The sequence below is a fragment of the Tachyglossus aculeatus genome, chromosome 4 (assembly GCF_015852505.1).
Source record: "Tachyglossus aculeatus isolate mTacAcu1 chromosome 4, mTacAcu1.pri, whole genome shotgun sequence".
Classification (NCBI taxonomy): Eukaryota; Metazoa; Chordata; class Mammalia; order Monotremata; family Tachyglossidae; genus Tachyglossus; species Tachyglossus aculeatus.
The window spans coordinates 15,341,419-15,358,709 of NC_052069.1; the positions used below are offsets into that span (position 1 = coordinate 15,341,419).

A 17,291-nucleotide genomic window follows, 5' to 3' on the forward strand; every position below is an offset into this window, starting at 1 on the left:
TTAGAGGGAATGGCCACTTGTCAAGTCACTTCTAAAAAAAAAAAATCGAACTAGGAGAATTCACCAAACATGAGGATCACTGTCAATAAGTTTGGATTATCTTTATGGTAATGATACAAGATAATTACAGCAGACACACTCCCTGTCATTCTAATGATACAAGATAATTGCATCAGACACAGTTTCTGTCCCTCACAGAGTTCCTAATCTAACAGATAAGGAGAGACGGTATCAGCGTGGGTCACTGAAAAGAGCCCGGGCTTTGGAGTCAGAGGTCATAGGTTCGAATCCCGGCTCTGCCACATGTCTTGGGCAAGTCACTTAACTTCTCTGAGCTTCAGTTACCTCATTTGTAAAATGGGGATTAAGCTTGTGAGCCCCCCGTGGGACAACCTGATCACCTTGTATCCCCCCCAGCGCTTAGAACAGTGCTTTGCACATAGTAAGCGCTTAATAAATGCTATTATTATTATTATTATTACTATCCCCTTGTCTTGGCTTATGCTTTTGAGCCATCTCCGACCCATAGCGACTCCATGGACACATCTCTCCCAGAGTTCCCCACCTCCACCTGCAATCATTCTGGTAGTGGATCCGTAGAGTTTTCTTGGTAAAAATTTGGAAGTGGTTTACCATTGCCGCCTTCTGCGCGGTAAACTTAAGTCTCCGCCCTCGACTTTCTTCCATGCCACTGCGGCCCAGCACAGGTGAGTTTTGACTTTAGAGGATTGTCTTCCACTCGCTAGCCACTGCCCAAGCTAGGAATGGAATGGATATGCCTCTGTTTGACTTTCCCTCCTGTAGCCGAGACTGGTAGAGTACTGGAAAGTCTCCAGGTGTAATCCTTAGAGGGGCATCCCCTTGTACAGATGAGGAAACTGAGGCATGGAGTGGTTAGATGACCTGCCCCAGGTCGCAGAGAAAAAGAGTGGCAGAGCTGTTTTGAGAACCTGGACTCTATTTATTTATTTATTTTACTTGTACACATCTATTCTATTTATTTTATTTTGTTAATATGTTTTTTGTTCTCTGTCTCCCCCTTCTAGACTGTGAGCCCACTGTTGGGTAGGGACCGTCTCTATATGTTGCCAACTTGGACTTCCCAAGCACTTAGTACAGTGCTCCACACACAGTAAGTGCTCAATAAATACAATTGATTGATTGATTGATTGATTGACCCCCAGACCCCTGTTTATTCTACTAAGCCACACTGAATTCTTGCAAGCGAAGAACACCACAACGATTCCCTTTTAACCGGCACTAATGGTTTGGGTGTAGAGAGACCATAAACTTACTGACTAGAAGCAGCAGGGCTCAGTGGAAAGAACCCAGGCTTGGAAGTTAGAGGACATGGGTTCTAATCCCGGCTCTGCCACTTGCCTGCTGTGTGACCTTGGGCAAGCCACTTCGCTTCTCTGTGCCTTAGTTACTCATCTGTAAAATGGGGGTTAAAACTGTGAGCCCCATGTGGGACAACCTGAGTAGCCTGTAGCTACCCCAGCGCTTAGAACAGTGCTTGGCACACAGTAAGCACTTAACAAATACCATAATCAATTATTTAATTACTTATCAATACTATGAAGCTAATAATATTTATAAAAATGATGATGATAATTGTGGTGATTGGTTAAGGTCATTGTGGGCATATTACTTATATTGTACTCTCCCAAGTTATGTGGTTATATTGTAACTCTCCCAAGTGCTTAGTACAGTGCCTTGCACACCCTAAATGCTCAGTAAATATGATTGAATGAATGAATGACAGGGCCAGTACTAAGCACTGGGGCAAGTAGATAGAAGATAACTAGAGTGGACACAGTTTCTGTCCCACATGGGGCTCACAGTCTGAGAAGGAGGGAGAAGAGACATTTAATTTCCATTTTGCTAATGAGGAAATTTAGGCACCGAGAAGTTATGACTTGCCCAGTGTCACACATCAGGGAAATGGTGGAGGCCAAATTGGAACCCAGGAATCCTGACCCCAAGTTCCATGTTCTTCCCACTGTTTCTCAATACAACTTCCTGCTATGCACCTTCAATCAATCAATCATATTTATTGAGAATTTACTGTGTGCTGAGCATTGTACTAAGCACTTGGGAGAATACAATATAAAGAGTCGGTAGGCACGGTCTCTGACCACAACGAGCTTACAGTCCAGAAGGGGAGACAGACATTAATATAAATAAATTATGGATATGTAGATAAAGGCTCTGGGGCTGAGGGATGGGTGAATAAAGCATTCAAATCCAAATGCAAGGATGATGCAGAAGGGGGTGGGGGAAGTGGAAATGAGGGCTTAGGAGGCTACACATCTTGGAGTAGACATGCTTTTAATAATAATAATAATAATAATAATAATAATAATAATAATAATAATAATTTTATTTGCTAAGTGCTTACCAGTTGCAAAGCACTGTTCTTTGCCCTGGTGGGGGGGATAGAAGCCGAGCAGGTTGTCCCACCTGGGGCTCACAGTCTTAATCCTCATTTTACAGATGAGGTAACTGAGGCCCAGAGAAGTGAAGTGACTTCCCCAAAGTCACACAGCTGACAAGTGGTGGAGCCGGGATTAGAACCCATGACCTCTGACTCCCAATCCCGGGCTCTTTCCACTGAGCCACTCTGCTTCTCAAATAGTGCTTTTAATAAAGCTTTGAAGGTGGGGAGAGTTATCATCTGTTAGATATGAAGAGGGAGAACGTTCCAGGACAGAGACAGGATGTGGATGAGGGGTCAGTGGTGAGATAGACGAGATCAAGGTACGGTGAGGAGGTTGGCTTTAGAGGAGAGAAGTGCATGGGCTGGGCCCAGACTGAGTCTCCTCCTTCCTCTCCCCCTCCTCCCCTTCCCCATCCCCCCTGCCTTAGCTCCTTCCCCTCCCCACAGCACCTGTATATATGTATATATGTTTGTATATATTTATTACTCTATTTATTCATTTTACTTGTACATATTTATTCTATTTATTTTATTTTGTTAATATGTTTTGTTTTGTTGTCTGTCTCCCCCTTCTAGACTGTGAGCCCCCTGTTGGGTAGGGACCGTCTCTATATGTTGCCAACTTGCACTTCCCAAGTGCTTAGTACAGTGCTCTTACTATGTGCAGAGCACTGTACTAAGCACTCAATAAATACGATTGAATGAATGAATGAATGAGTGAATAGTAGGAAATCAGGGAGGTAAGGCAAGGGGCAAGGTGATTGAGGGCTTTTAAGCTGACAGTAAGCAGGTTCTGTTTGATGCGGACATGGAGAGGGAACCACCAGAAGTTCTTGAGGAGCAGGGAAACATCAATTTGTTGATCCTGGGCAACCCGCAGAATCGCCGAGTCCAGGAGAATTTTTCAGACTGGATCAAGTGTTGTTGGTCCTCTTTCTGGTGGCTGAGGTGCAAACCAAAGTCCACATTTTATGTCCGAGTTGAGTAAAACCTCATGACTGCCGACCCCACTAATTTAGAATTCATGATCATTTGATCTGCTTTCTCCCTTTGCCGTCTCTTCTGTTGCCAGAGAAGGCAGGCTTTGATCTAAACAAAGAACTGCTGGAGCTACAGTGTGGTTAGCAGCAATGAGGCAGTTTGATCTTGCGACGAGTACACCACGGCCGAAAGCAGCCGTGAGACTTGACCATCCCAAGGTGCCCCATCATACCTGGATGAAACTTTGAGAAGCAGCCTGGCCTAGTAGATGGAGTACAGTCTTGGGAGGCAGAAGGACCTGGGTTCTAATTCCGACTCCACCACCTGTCAGCTGTGTGACCTCGGCCAAGTCACGTTACTTCTCTGGGCCTCAGGGACCTCATCTATAAAATAAAAATAATAATGATGGCATTTGTTAAGCACTTGCTACGTGCCAAGCACTGTTCTAAGCACTGGTGGGGGATACAAGACGATCAGGTTGTCCCACGTGGGGCTCACAGCCTTAATCCCCATTTTACAGATGAGCTAACTGAGGCCCAGAGAAGTGAAGTGACACGCCCAAGGCCACACAGCAGACATGTGGTGGAGCCGGGATTAGAACCCATGACTTCTGACTCCCAAGCCCGTGTTCTTTCCACTGAACTACGCTCCTTCTCTTAAAATGGGATTTAAGACCGTGAGCCCCATGTGGGGCAGGGACTGTGTCCAACCTGATTATCTTGTATTTACCCCAGAGCTTAGAACAGTGCTTGGATCATAGTAAATGCATAAGAAATGCTATTATTATCATTATTGTTATCATTATTAATGACCACAGCACCTGCAGGCCCCCACCTCTTGTTCTGTACTTTCTCTGGTTGAGAATTTCATTTGACTTCACAAGGAGGGGGGCATTTCACATCCGAATCCTTTCTCCCTCCCTGAATTGCACCGCTTTGGTGGGGCCCAGGACTGTCCTGAACTTTTGGGGTTTCTGTCATCAACAAGAATCAGAAGGGAAATCCTGGGGAAGCTGGACTGTTCACCTCCCCAGTAGAGTTCAGGATGCTCACTCCAGCCCCACTACACCTCCAGAGTGGCCAATCTTTCTTTACAACCCAGATATATGTATAAGAAATGATTTAGATGATAATAATAATGATGATGCCATTTATTAAGCACTTACTATGTGCAAAGCACTGTTCTAAGCACTGGGGAGGTTACATGGTGATCAGGTTGTCCCACAGGGACCCTCATAGTCTTCATCCCTATTTTCCAGAGGAGGTAAAACTGAGGCCTAGAGAAGTGAAGTGACTTGCCCAAAGTCACACAGCTGACAAGAGTCAGCTTGTCAGAGAGTGTGGCTCAGTGGAAAGAGCCCGGGCTTTGGAGTCAGAGGTCATGGGTTCAAATCCCGGCTCTGCCACTTATCAGCTGTATGACTTTGGGCAAGTCACTTAACGTCTCTGTGCCTCAGTTACCTCATCTGTAAAATGGCGATTAAGACTGTGAGCCCCCGTGGGACAACCTGATCACCTTGTAACCTCCCCAGCGCTTAGAACAGTGATTGGCACATAGTATACGCTTAATAAATGCCATTTAAAAAATAAAGTGGCAGAACAGTGTTTGCACATAGTAAGTGCTTAATAAATGCCATTAAAAAAAATCAGGACCTCTGACCCCAAAGCCCGTGCTCTTGTCACTGAGCCATGCTGCTTCTCAAGAGTAGCACCATGGCCTAGTGGCTAGACCAGGGGACTGGGAGTCAGAAGGACCTGAGTTCTAATCCTAACTCTGCTACTTGTCTGCTGTGTGACCTTCAGCAAGTCACTTCAATCAATCAATCGTATTTATTGAGCACTTACTGTGTGCAGAGCACTGTACTAAGCGCTTGGGAAGTACAAGTTGGCAACATATAGAGACAGTCCCTACCCAACAATGGGCTCACAGTCTAGAAGGACTTCACTTTTGAGTGCCTCAATTACCTCATCTGTAAAATGAGGATCAAAACTATGAACCCCACATGGGACACAGACTGTGTCCAACCTGATTAGCTTTTATCTATCCCAGCACTTAATACAGTGCCTGGCACATAATAAGCACTTAAGAAATACCATAAAAAGAGTATGAGGTTAGGTTAAACATACGTACATTCACATTTAACTAATGACACCCAATAAAACTTTATTCACATGAAAGTTAGAAGACCAAAAATAAATTCTGCACTTCAGGTGTCTTACCATGGGATATCTCATTTCAGTGTGGCTCAGTGGAAGGAGCCCGGGCTTTGGAGTCAGAGGTCATGGGTTCAAATTCCAGCTCCGCCAACTGTCAGCTGTGTGACTTTGGGCAAGTCACTTCACTTCTCTGGGCCTCAGTTCCCTCATCTGGAAAATGGGGATGAAGACTGTGAACCCCCCGTGGGACAACCTGATCACCTTGTAAACTCCCCAGCGCTTAGAACAGTGCTTTGCACATAGTAAGCGCTTAATAAATGCCATCATTATTATTATTCATTGTCAAAATAGAATTCCACCCGGGCCTACTCCCCAAAATTTTGTTATTTATTTCTTTAATCACTTATTAGGTGCTAAGGACTGCGGTCAACAGAAGATCCTCAAATCAGAAAGTCTCCGTCCCTCAAGGGACTCACAGTCTATGACGTAAAGAAATCAGGCATGTCATCCCCAATTTAGAAATGGGGAAACTGAGGCCCAGAGGCCCAAAGTCACCCAGCAGCCCAATAGTAGAGGTGGGATTAGAACTCGGGTCCCACACCATTCTGCCTTCCACTTTTCTTCCACAATCTGTAGCTCCGGGGAGCTGCAGTGTTGGAGAGATCCAGATGGTCTAATTGAGCAAACTTCAGGTACTTGGAACCTGCAAATAGGGAGAATCCAGATGCATTGCTTCAATCCAGTTTTTAGCCTAAATTGGCTAGCACTCAAAGGAAAAGACCGTCACAAATACATCATGAAATTTTGAAATCCTCCATCTAACAATACAGCATTAAATTTTGAAATCCTCCATTAGCATGGACAAGTTCCTGAAAGAAAGTGAACATGTTTTGTGCTTCCTTTGCACTCTCTCAAGTGTAAAATTTGGTGCTCGCTCTAAGTAGATGGTTACTAAGCAACACTGATACTGAAACTGGCACATACATTCAAATATCTTGATGTTTAATTACATATTGGAAAAATTGAGAAAGTGGTAATAAAACGGAAGCAACATTTGTTATAGCAGTGGTATAAATGTTGCCAACTTGTACTTCCCAAGCACTTAGTACAGGTCTCTGCACACAGTAAGCACTCAATAAATACAATTGAATGAATGAATGAATCCCAGCTCTGCCCAGCTGTTTGACTTTGGGCAAGTCACTTCATTTCTCCGGGCCTCAGTTACCTCATCTGTAAAATGGGGATGAGCCCCCTGTGGGACAACCTGATCACCTTGTAACCTCCCCGGTGCTCAGAACAGTGCTTTGCACATAGTAAGTGCTCAATAAATGCCATCATTATGATTATTATTATAAATAGCAACTAAAGCAATTAGCAGTTATCACAAGAAGCAACATGGCCTCATGGATAGAGCAAGGGAATGGGAGTCAGAAGGACCTGAGTTCTAATCCTGACTCCACAGTAAAATGGGATTTAAGACCTGTGAGCCCCATGTGGGACATGGACTGTGTCCAACCTGATTAGCTTGTGTCTACCCCCATGCTTAGGACTGTGCCTGGGACAAAGTGCTTAATAAATGCCAAATAAAATAAAAATCAATGCACCACACCAATGCTTAGGAAGTCCAAAAGTGACTCATTCCCTGCCCACATAGAGCCTACATTCTCATGGGAGAGAAAGTTGTTAAAGTATTTACAGAGCGATTCATTCATTCAATCGTATTTATTGAGCACTTACTGTATGCAGAGCCCTGTACTAAGCGCTTGGGAAATACAAGGTGGTAACATATAGAGACGGTCCCTACCCAATAGTGGGCTCGAATAATTGAATGAACAATTGAATAAGCCTATATTAAAAAGGGCTAAGGATATAGGTAAGTATGTAAGTGCCAAAATTGACAGATGGATTTCTGTGACTTGGAATAATAATAATAATAATAATAATAATAATAATAATAAAACAGTGGCATTTATTAAGCGTTTACTATGTGCAAAGCACTGTTCTAAGCACTGGGGAAGTTACAAGGTGATCAGGTTGTCCCACGGGGGGGAATGCCATAGAGAAGCAGGGTGAGCTAGTGGAAAGAGCACAGGTTTGTGAATCAGAGGACCTGGGGTCTAATCCTGCCTCTGCCAATTGTCTGCAGTGTGACTTTGGATCATTATTATTATCATCATCATCAATCGTAGTTATTGAGTGCTTACTGTGTGCAGAGCACTGTACTAAGCGCTTGGGAAGTACAAATTGGCAACATATAGAGACAGTCCCTACCCAACAGTGGGCTCACAGTCTAAAAGGCATTTGTTAAGTGCTTACTAAGTGCCAAGCACTGTTCTAAGCCCTGGGGTAGATATGAGATCATCAGATTGTCCCACGTGGAGCTCACAGTCTTAATCCCCATTTGACAGATGAGGGAACTGAGGCACAGAGAAGTTAGGTGGCTTGCCCAGGGTCACACAGCAGACAAGTGGTGGAGTCAGGATTAGAACCCACATCCTCTGACTCCCAAACCCGTGATCTTTCTTCTTAGCCACTGTGCCTTAATTCCCTCATCTGCAAAATAAGGGTTCATTCATTCATTCATTCAATCGTATTTATTGAGTGCTTACTGTGTGCAGAGCACTGTACTAAGCGCTTGGGAAGTACAAGTTGGCAACATATAGAGACGGTCCCTACCCAACAGTGGGTTCAATACCTGTTCTCCCTCCTACTTAGACTTTGAGCCCCAGAGAAGCAGCATGGCTCAGTGGAAAGAGCCCGGGACGAGGAGCCAGAGGTCGTGGGTTCTAATCCCGGCTCCGCCACTTATCAGCTGTGTGACCTTGGGAAAGTCACTTAACTTCTCTGGGCCTCAGTTCCCTCATCTGTAAAATGGGGATGAAGACTGTGAGCCCCACGTGGGATAACCTGATTACCTTGTGTCTCCCCCAGTGCTTAGAACAGTGCTTGGCACATAGTAAGTGCTTAACAAATACCAATATCATCATCATCATCATCATCATCATATGGGACCTGATCAACTTGTATAGTAATAATGATTACTATATTCCAAGCCCTGTACTAAGCACTGGGGTAGATACAAGTTAATCTGGTTAGAAAAAGTTCCTGTCCCACATACAGTTTACAGTTTCATTCCCATTTTATAGATGAGGTATCTGAGGCACAGAGACATTAAGTGACTTGCCCAAGGTCACACAGCAGACAAATGACAGAGCTGGAATTAGAACCCCTGTCCTTCTGATTCCCAGGCCGGTACACTATTAGAGAAGCAGCGTGGCTTAGTGGCAAGCACATGGGCTTGGGAGTCAGAGGTCATGGGTTCTAATTCTGCCTCTGCCACTTATCAGCTGTGTGATTTTGGACAAGTCACTTAACTTCTCTGTGCCTCAGTTACCTCATCTGTAAAATGGGGATTAAGACTGTTAGCCCCCCCATGGGACAACCTGATCACCTTGTAACCTCCTCAGCGCTTAGAACAGTGCTTTGCACATAGTAAGTGCTTAATAAATGCCATCATCATCATTATTATTATTATTATCCTTGGCACTGCCCTTGACTCACCTCTCTCATTCAACCCACATAGTAAGCACTTAACAAAACCTGTTATTATTATTATTACCCCCTAGACCATGCTGCTTGTATCTATTCCAGCACTGAATACACTGTTTAGCACTGGGAGTCAAAGAGTCATGGGTTCTAATCCTGACTCCACCACTTGTCTGCTGTGTGACCTTGGGCAAGTCACTTCACCTCTCTGTGCCTCATTTCCTTCATCTGTAAAATGGAGATTGAGGCTGAATAGGGACAACCTGATTATCCTATATCTACCCCAGCACTTAGAGCAGTGCTTGGCACAAAGCAAGCATTTAACAAATACCATAATTATTATTATGCTTTGTATGTAGTAAGCGCTTCACAAATGCCATCATCATCGTCATCAACATTATCTCTGAGAAAGGACATTGGTGGAAGGTGGCAGTGAGCAAGTTAGCAGGTAGTCAGAAATCTGGTTTGTGACAGCTCCTTGCATTTCTGTTTTATCACCTACCTACTTGGCTTATTTTATTGTCTATCTCCCCCTTCTAGACTGTGAGCCTGTTGTTGGGTAGGGACCATCTCTATATGTTGACAATTTGAACTTCCCAAGCGCTTAGTACAGTGCTCTGCACACAGTAAGCACTCAATAAATACGATTGAATGAAGGAAGGAAATGACTCCCTTTTGAATGAAATTTTTTTTGGCAAAATTCTAATTGTGTTTTGTGTATGGATATCCTGTCTTTGTTTTGCTAGCCCTTTTATCGTGGTGTCAATAAAACTCTTCATTTTCCCCCCTTGGTGGTTCAAGAGGTACAGACCAAGAAGAGTTAATAATGATAAATAATTTTAGTATTTGTTAAGCAATTACTACATGCCCAGACTGTCCTCTAGACTGAAAGCTCATTGTCGGCAGGGAGTGTGTCTAGTACAGTGCTCTGCACATAGTAAGCGTTCGGTGAATACTGTTGATAATAATAATAATAATAATAATAATTTTGGTATTTGTTAAGCACTCACTATGTGCAAAGCACTGTTCTAAGAGCTGGGGGGATACAAGGTGATCAGGTTGTCCCACGTGGGGCTCACAGTCTTAATCCCTATTTTACAGATGAGGGAACTGAGGCACAGAGAAGTTAAGTGACTTGCCCAAAGTCACAGAGCTGACAATTGGCAGAACCAGGATTTGAACCCATCATCATCATCATCAATCGTATTTATTGAGCGCTTACTATGTGCAGAGCACTGTACTAAGCACTTGGGAAGTACAAATTGGCAACATATAGAGAAGGTCCCTACCCAACAGTGGGCTCACAGTCTAAAACCCATGACCTCTGACTCCAAAGCCCAAGTTCTTTCCACTGAGCCATGCTGTTTCTCTAATGATGATGAAGCACTATACTAAGCACTTGGGTAAATACAAGATAAGCAGATCTCACAGTCTAAGTAGAAGCAAGAACAGGTATTGAATCCCCATTTTGTAGGAGAGGAAACTGAGGAACAGAGAAGTTAAGTAACTTATCCAAGGCAAATCACTCAATCAGTTGTATTTACTGAGGGATTACTGTGTTCAGAGCACTGTACTAAGCCCTTGGGAGATTGGGCAAGTACAGTATAACAGAATTAAGTTAGACCCGATCCCTCTCTGCAAGGAGCTTACAGTCTGGAGAGGAACTTACAGTTTAGAAGACACACAGAAAGTAAGTGGCAAAACCGGGATTAGAACCTCTGGCTCCTAAACCCATGCTTTTTCCATGCTTGAGAACTTTGAGAAGGCATAAGAGTCTGGGCTGGCAGGAGAGAAATAAGGGAGGGTGGGGAAACAACTGGATGGTGACTTTCCCATCACTCTGGACGGCACAACCATCCTTCCCGTCTCACAAACCCGCAACCTTGGTGTCACTCTTGACCCTGCTCTCTCATTCACCCCACTTAACCAATCTGTCACCAAAACCTGCCGGTTTCACCTTTATGACATCACCAAGATCCGCCCTTTCCTCTCCATCCCAACCGCTACCCTGCTCATTCAAGCTCTCATCCTATCCCGACTGGACTACTGCATCAGCCTTCTCTCTGACCTCCCATCCTTCTGTCTCTCCCCACTTCAACCCACACGTCACTCTGCTGCCCGGATTATCTTTCTACAGGAACGTTCTGGGCATGTCACCACTCTCTTCAAAAATCTCCCGTGGCTGCCTATCAATCTCTGTATCAAACAAAAACTCCTCACTATTGATTTCAAAGCTCCCCATCACTTTGCCCCTTTTCATTCAATCGTATTTACTGAGCGCTTACTGTGTGCAGAGCACTGTACTAAGCGCTTGGGAAGTACAAGTTGGCCCTTCTTACCTCACCTCCCTTCTCTCCTTCTCCATCCCAGCCCACACACTCCCTTCCTGTGGTGCTAACCTTGCTGAATTGTACTTTCCAAGCGCTTAGTACAGTGCTCTGCACACAGTAAATGCTCAATAAATACGATTGAATGAATGAACCTTCTCTCTGTGCCTCATCCTCGCCTGTCCTGCCGTAGATCCCTGGCCACATCCTACCTCTGGCCTGGAAAGTACTTGCTAATCTCTCCTCAAATCTGCCAAACAATCACACTTTCCCCTTCAAAGCCCTACTGAAGGTTCACCTCCTCCAAGAGACCTTCCCAGACTAAGCCCCGCTTTTCCTCAGCTCCTTCTCCCATCTGTGTCACCCCAACTTGCTCCCTTTCTTCTACCCCCTTCTCCCTGCCCCACAACACTTTTGTATGTATGTCCATATCTATAATTCTATTTACAATGGTGCCTGTTTGTTTTGATGTGCATATATCTATAATTCTATTTCTCTATATTGATGCCTGTTTACTTGTTTTGATGTCTGTCTTTCCCCATCTAGACTGTAAGCCCAGTGTAGGCAGGGATTGTCTCTCTTTATTGTTGAATTGTACTTTTCAAGTGCTTAGTACAGTGCTCTGCACACAGTAAGTGCTCAATAAATGCAATTGAATGAATTAATGAGTAAAGAGATGTAGGACTATTAATGTAATATGATGATGATGATGATGATGGTGGTATTTGTTAAGCGCTTACTATATGCAAAACACTGTTCTAAGCACTGGGAGGATACAAGGTGATCAGGTTGTCTCACGTGGGGCTCACAGTCTTAATCCCCATTTTACAAATGAGGTAACTGAGGCACAGAGAAGCAGCAAAGCTCAGTGGAAAAGAGCTTTGGAGTCAAAGGTCATGGGTTCAAATCCTGGCTCTGCCGATTGTCAGCTGTGTGACTTTGGGCAAGTCACTTAACTTCTCTGTGCCTCAGTTACCTCATCTAGAAAATGGGGATTAAGACTGTGAGCCCCCCGTGGGACAACCTGATCACCTTGTAACCTCCCCAGTGCTTAGAACAGTGCTTTGTACATAGTAAGTGCTTAATAAATGCCATTATTAAGTGACTTGCCCAAAGTCACACAGCTGACAAGCGACGGAGCCGGAATTAGAACCCATAACCTTTGACTCCCAAGCCCATGCTCTTTCCACTGAGCCATGCGGCTGGTATGAATTTGGAATTCCAGAAATAAATAAAAGGAATAAAAGAGCAGTGTCACAAGTCATTAGACAGACACCTAGTCTCTGAAGAAAATAGGGAATGGAAAGGGAGATTTTTGAAACCAGATCTGACCTTTCACTATCTCCTTGTAAAAATGAAGAATAACAAAGGCATTCCCAATTAGGCAAATATTTCTTTATCATGCAGTCTCTACCACCTTGGCAGCTAAAGCAAAATTATATTAAGCAGACAAGGGGTGGGATTGCAGGAGGCATCTGGATTTCATATGGAAGTATTTTCATTTCTTCGTTTTCTCTCTAAAATCTATGGGGTTTTATTGATGGACCAGGAGAAGAAAACCTGAGTACAGTGCTTTGCACAGAGTAAGCGCTCAATAGATTGAATGAAATAAGCCATAAATAGCTTGAGAGAATCAGAAAGATATTTTTTCTCCAATTCACACTCTGAGTATGTTTACACTAGATTATCTACAGCAGAGGTGTTCAATCAATCATATTTACTGAGTGCTTTCGGTGGGCAGAGCACTGTACACTAAATGCTTGGGTGAATACAATATAACAGAGTTGGTAGACACGTTCTCTACCCACATCACGCTTTTCAAATTAATATTTTACATTGAAACAGCCCAAAATATTTTCAAACTGATTCAGAGTCAAGCACTTAGGGTATTCCACAGAATTGCCCTGAGGGTATTTTAGGTTTAGCTTTGTTCTGTACTTCAAATTATTTGGGGGAAAAATCGTTTCCCAAAGATCACACAGTAGAACAGGGATGAGAAAGAGACAATAATCCCTGAAATTTCAGATTGCTAATCCACACATTGGCCCTCACCTCTTCACCCAATTTTCAAAATTCAAACGTCAGGTGAAAAAATGTGCTCCAACTACACACCCCCTGCCCTTAAAAAGACATTTGGGCAGGGAACGTGTCTACCAACTCTGTTATATTGCATTCTCCCAAGTGCTTAGCAGTGGGACTCAGAAGAGCATGGGTTCTATTCCCGGCTCTGCTGCATCTCCTGTGTGACCTGGAGCAAGTCGCTTAACTTCTCTGGGCCTCAGTTACCTCAACTGTAAAATGGGAAAAGGAGTGTGAGCCCCATGTGGGACAGGAACTATGTCCAACCTGATTTACTTGTACTACCCCAGCACTTAGAACAGTACTTAGCCATAGTGGGCACTTAACAAGTACTATAATTATGAAGTATTACTACAGTGTTCTGCAAACAGAAAGTCCTTAATAAATACTACTGATTGATTGATTGATTGATTGGTTGGAAATAGGGCCCGAGAATGAGGGAAACATAAAGTGATTTGAAGAGGGCTCACAGGCCAGCATATTAGGCAAAAATACCAATGCAGGTTGGGGATATGGGATTTCTTTGGCAAAGAAGGACATGGAAAATATGGAATACAGGATCCCTGGTTAACTTTTTGCCTGCTCTCCCTGGGGGCCTGCACGGGTTTGGCCGGAAAAGCAGTGTGGCCTAGTGAAAAGAGCCCATGCTTGGGAGTTAGAGGATTTGGCTTCGGATCCCAGCTCTGCCCCTTCCCTGCTGTTTGGCCTTGGGCAAGCCACTCTGGGACTCTGTTTCCTCCACTGCAAAATGGGGATTCAATACCCGTTCTCTCTTACACTTAACAAATACCATAATTAAAAAACAAATTCTGAGACTTTTTAGAGTGAATTAGAGCTCCAACTTAGGAGAGCTAAACATTTCTTCAGTCTGTTGCCAACTCACCTCTTGAGGACAAGTGGAAACATACCAAAGTAGCTTGTCAAACTATCTCTGTCCGTGAACCTATTAAACAAATGTTCACAAGTTTATCTTTGTAATTTACAGATTCTCTCTGACAGCAGTACATTACGGAGGGAGTGGGATAGGCAGAGTGAGTGGGCGATTAAAAAAGAAGCATCTTCTCTTACTTTGTTTTAATTGTTTAACCAAGGGATTAATCTTCTTGACGTTCTCCCTGTTGGAATAGCAAAGGGATCAATCAGCACTGGAGATTGGGAAATTGTTGCCAAATTCAGTGAGGTTAAAGTATGGCTGTTATTTCCTCCTGTTTATTGCAAATTGCCTTTTTTTTTTACCTTGTTACCGCACAGAAAGCAAAGGCTGAGGAATGGGTGACAGTAAGGGGGTTTGGGGCGAAGCGATTCAAAGCATTTTCTGCAGGGAGAGTCTTGAAGAAGACTTAACTCCTCTGGGTCTCAATTTCCTCATTTATATAAGCGGGAATGGTTGAAAACGACTTCCTTATATCGAGAGCGCTCTGGGAATCCATTCATTTTTGGAAATTGCCACGAGTTCCACAGAAGAAAGGTACTTCAGTTTGCAAGTGCAAAATACTAAATAAGCAACTGTCTGTGTGGTATTGAGAGGCTTAAGTGGGTTCCCTGGTATTTCAGAGTCTGCCAGGGGTCACCTTGGATTGAATCCAACCAGATACATAAGGCCGGAATGTCTCTTCATGATCCATCCCACCCACACTGGACACGCCAGCAGGTCCAATGTATTCCCCAGGACTGTATGTCTGATGGGAGTCTCCGGGTTTGAGGCACTGCTATGAATGTCAGGGCAAAGATATGGCTTCTAATTCCTCAGCCAGCCCCTAACGAATAGTTCGAAAACATACCAAAAAACACGTTTTTCAAGCCCTCTTGCGCTCCAAAGAAAAGCCATTCAAAGAAACATTTGATTGAAAACGAAACAAAAACCTTGCCTTATCTTCTTCACTGAAGGGATGGACTTGAAACGACATTTTGTTTGGGCTTTGGTAAAAATGCATGTTGCCTTGGATTGCCTTTATTTTCACAGATTTATTTTGCAAGTCTCAGAGGTAGCTAAAAATATCTTAATTGCTTCCTCGTTTTTATGCGCTACAGCATTTTAGTGCACCTCCGCAGTATCTCTCTCTAAATTGTATATCATGAACTAAACATGGCATAGTTCATATAGAGAGGCCCTTGATACCTGAAAATACCTCCATGTAAGTCAGGAGTCAATCGCCCTTTTTATTCTTGTTCTTGTTTAATTTAGAGTTATGCCCAGGTGGCAGAGCCTCTCTTCAATACCTTTTGTTCTCAACTTTAAAATGTGGCTTTTTCCACTTCGTTTCCCCAGGAGTTGCAATGCTGGATGGTAGATGGCATTCCTCTTAAGCTCCTGTGAATTGTCAAAAGAAGGACTATTCCTCTCCCCTTTCTGAAAAGATACCATTTTACTCCTCTGTCATTAAAAACTGAATTTTTACTGTGATGTTTCAGAAAAACATCATTATCATTATCGCTCTCCTCAAACACAGAGTTAGAGGTTATGTTGTAGCTCCTCAGCTTCTCACCCTCATTTCTACGGGGTTGTAAAACCACAGAAACTCACCCCTCCTTTCTGCAGATATGAATAGGTCTGGTTATTTCCCTTCTGCAGTGCTTCATCATCAGCCTGCCAATCTGCAGTTCTTCTCCTCTGCAGTCTCTTCTGAATGCAACAAGTCTCCTTTGTGCTCCCTTTTCTGACCTTGCTACTTCTCTCCTCAAATCCTCCCTTCCCCACCCCTAGTGACTCCCTGCTGCTTCAGGCAATAAATCTTTAACCACAGCTAGGAGCTTCAAAGCTCTCTGTTCTTCCCCTGACCCTACTCTTCCCAATTTCTCCTCATCCACCACTCCAAGGCTGGTGTCTCCCCCACTCCCCTTGGGCCAGGATGTTTGTGGACCCATCATTCAGTCTAGACCATAAGCTCATTGTGGGCAGGGAATGTGTCTACCAACTCTCTTGTTTTGTACTCTCCCCCAGTGTACAGTTCCCTGCACACAGTAAGCGCTCAATAAATACCATTAATTGATTGATGGATGAATTGACTCAATCAGTCCTCAGAGTCTTCTTCCCAGCTTTCTTCACACTGTCTTCATGCTTCAGACAGTTCTGGATGATGCTCCTTTCCTCCTTTCCTCCTTCTCGGTCTCATGTTTTCATTCTTCAATGGAGCATTCTTAATCGGAGCAGAGTTGGGAATGACCCACCTTGCAAGCAGGCAGCCCCGGTATGTACAACCCAATGGTTTCCTGAAAACTCCAACTCCAGTGTGAAAATATCAACAGTCAAATCCCATTGTCAAAAAGGAATAGTGTTTTAAGGGGAGGATTAATTCTTGAATTTAAGACACTGCTACTCTGTAAACTCTGTATACCTGCCCACTCTTCATAACATCCTCTCCCAGGCTGGTACAGTGTTCTGCCTACAGTAGATGCTCAGTAAGGCACTAATGTCAATTGATCAAATATTCTTTATTTCCCCAAATAATTCAGAAGTGTGAACTCCATAATAGATGACTCAGATACAGAAATGCATTTATATTGAAAAGGAGATTTTTTTTTAAATGGTATTTGTTAAGTGCTTACTGTGTGCCAGGCCCTGTACTAAGCTCTGGGGTAGATACAAGATAATCAGGTTGGACATATTCTCTGTCCCGCTTATGGCTCACAGTTTTTGTTCTCCAACTCCACTCCTCACCACTCCCTCTAAACATTCCCATCCTGTTCCTACTGGCCTCGGATCCCAAAATTTTTTCCCCATTTCACAGCATCTTCAACCCCAACCCCCATATTTGCCCCCAA

At 43.7% G+C, this 17,291-nt stretch overlaps 1 non-coding gene across 1 annotated transcript; it reads right to left on the reverse strand.

Annotated features, from left to right (window-relative positions):
* Positions 1 to 716: 716 nt before the first annotated feature.
* Positions 717 to 854, reverse strand: LOC119927542. Its single transcript, XR_005450536.1, has one exon. It is a non-coding gene; the product is annotated as a small nucleolar RNA SNORA7 (small nucleolar RNA).
* Between the last annotated feature and the right edge of the window lie 16,437 nt (positions 855 to 17,291).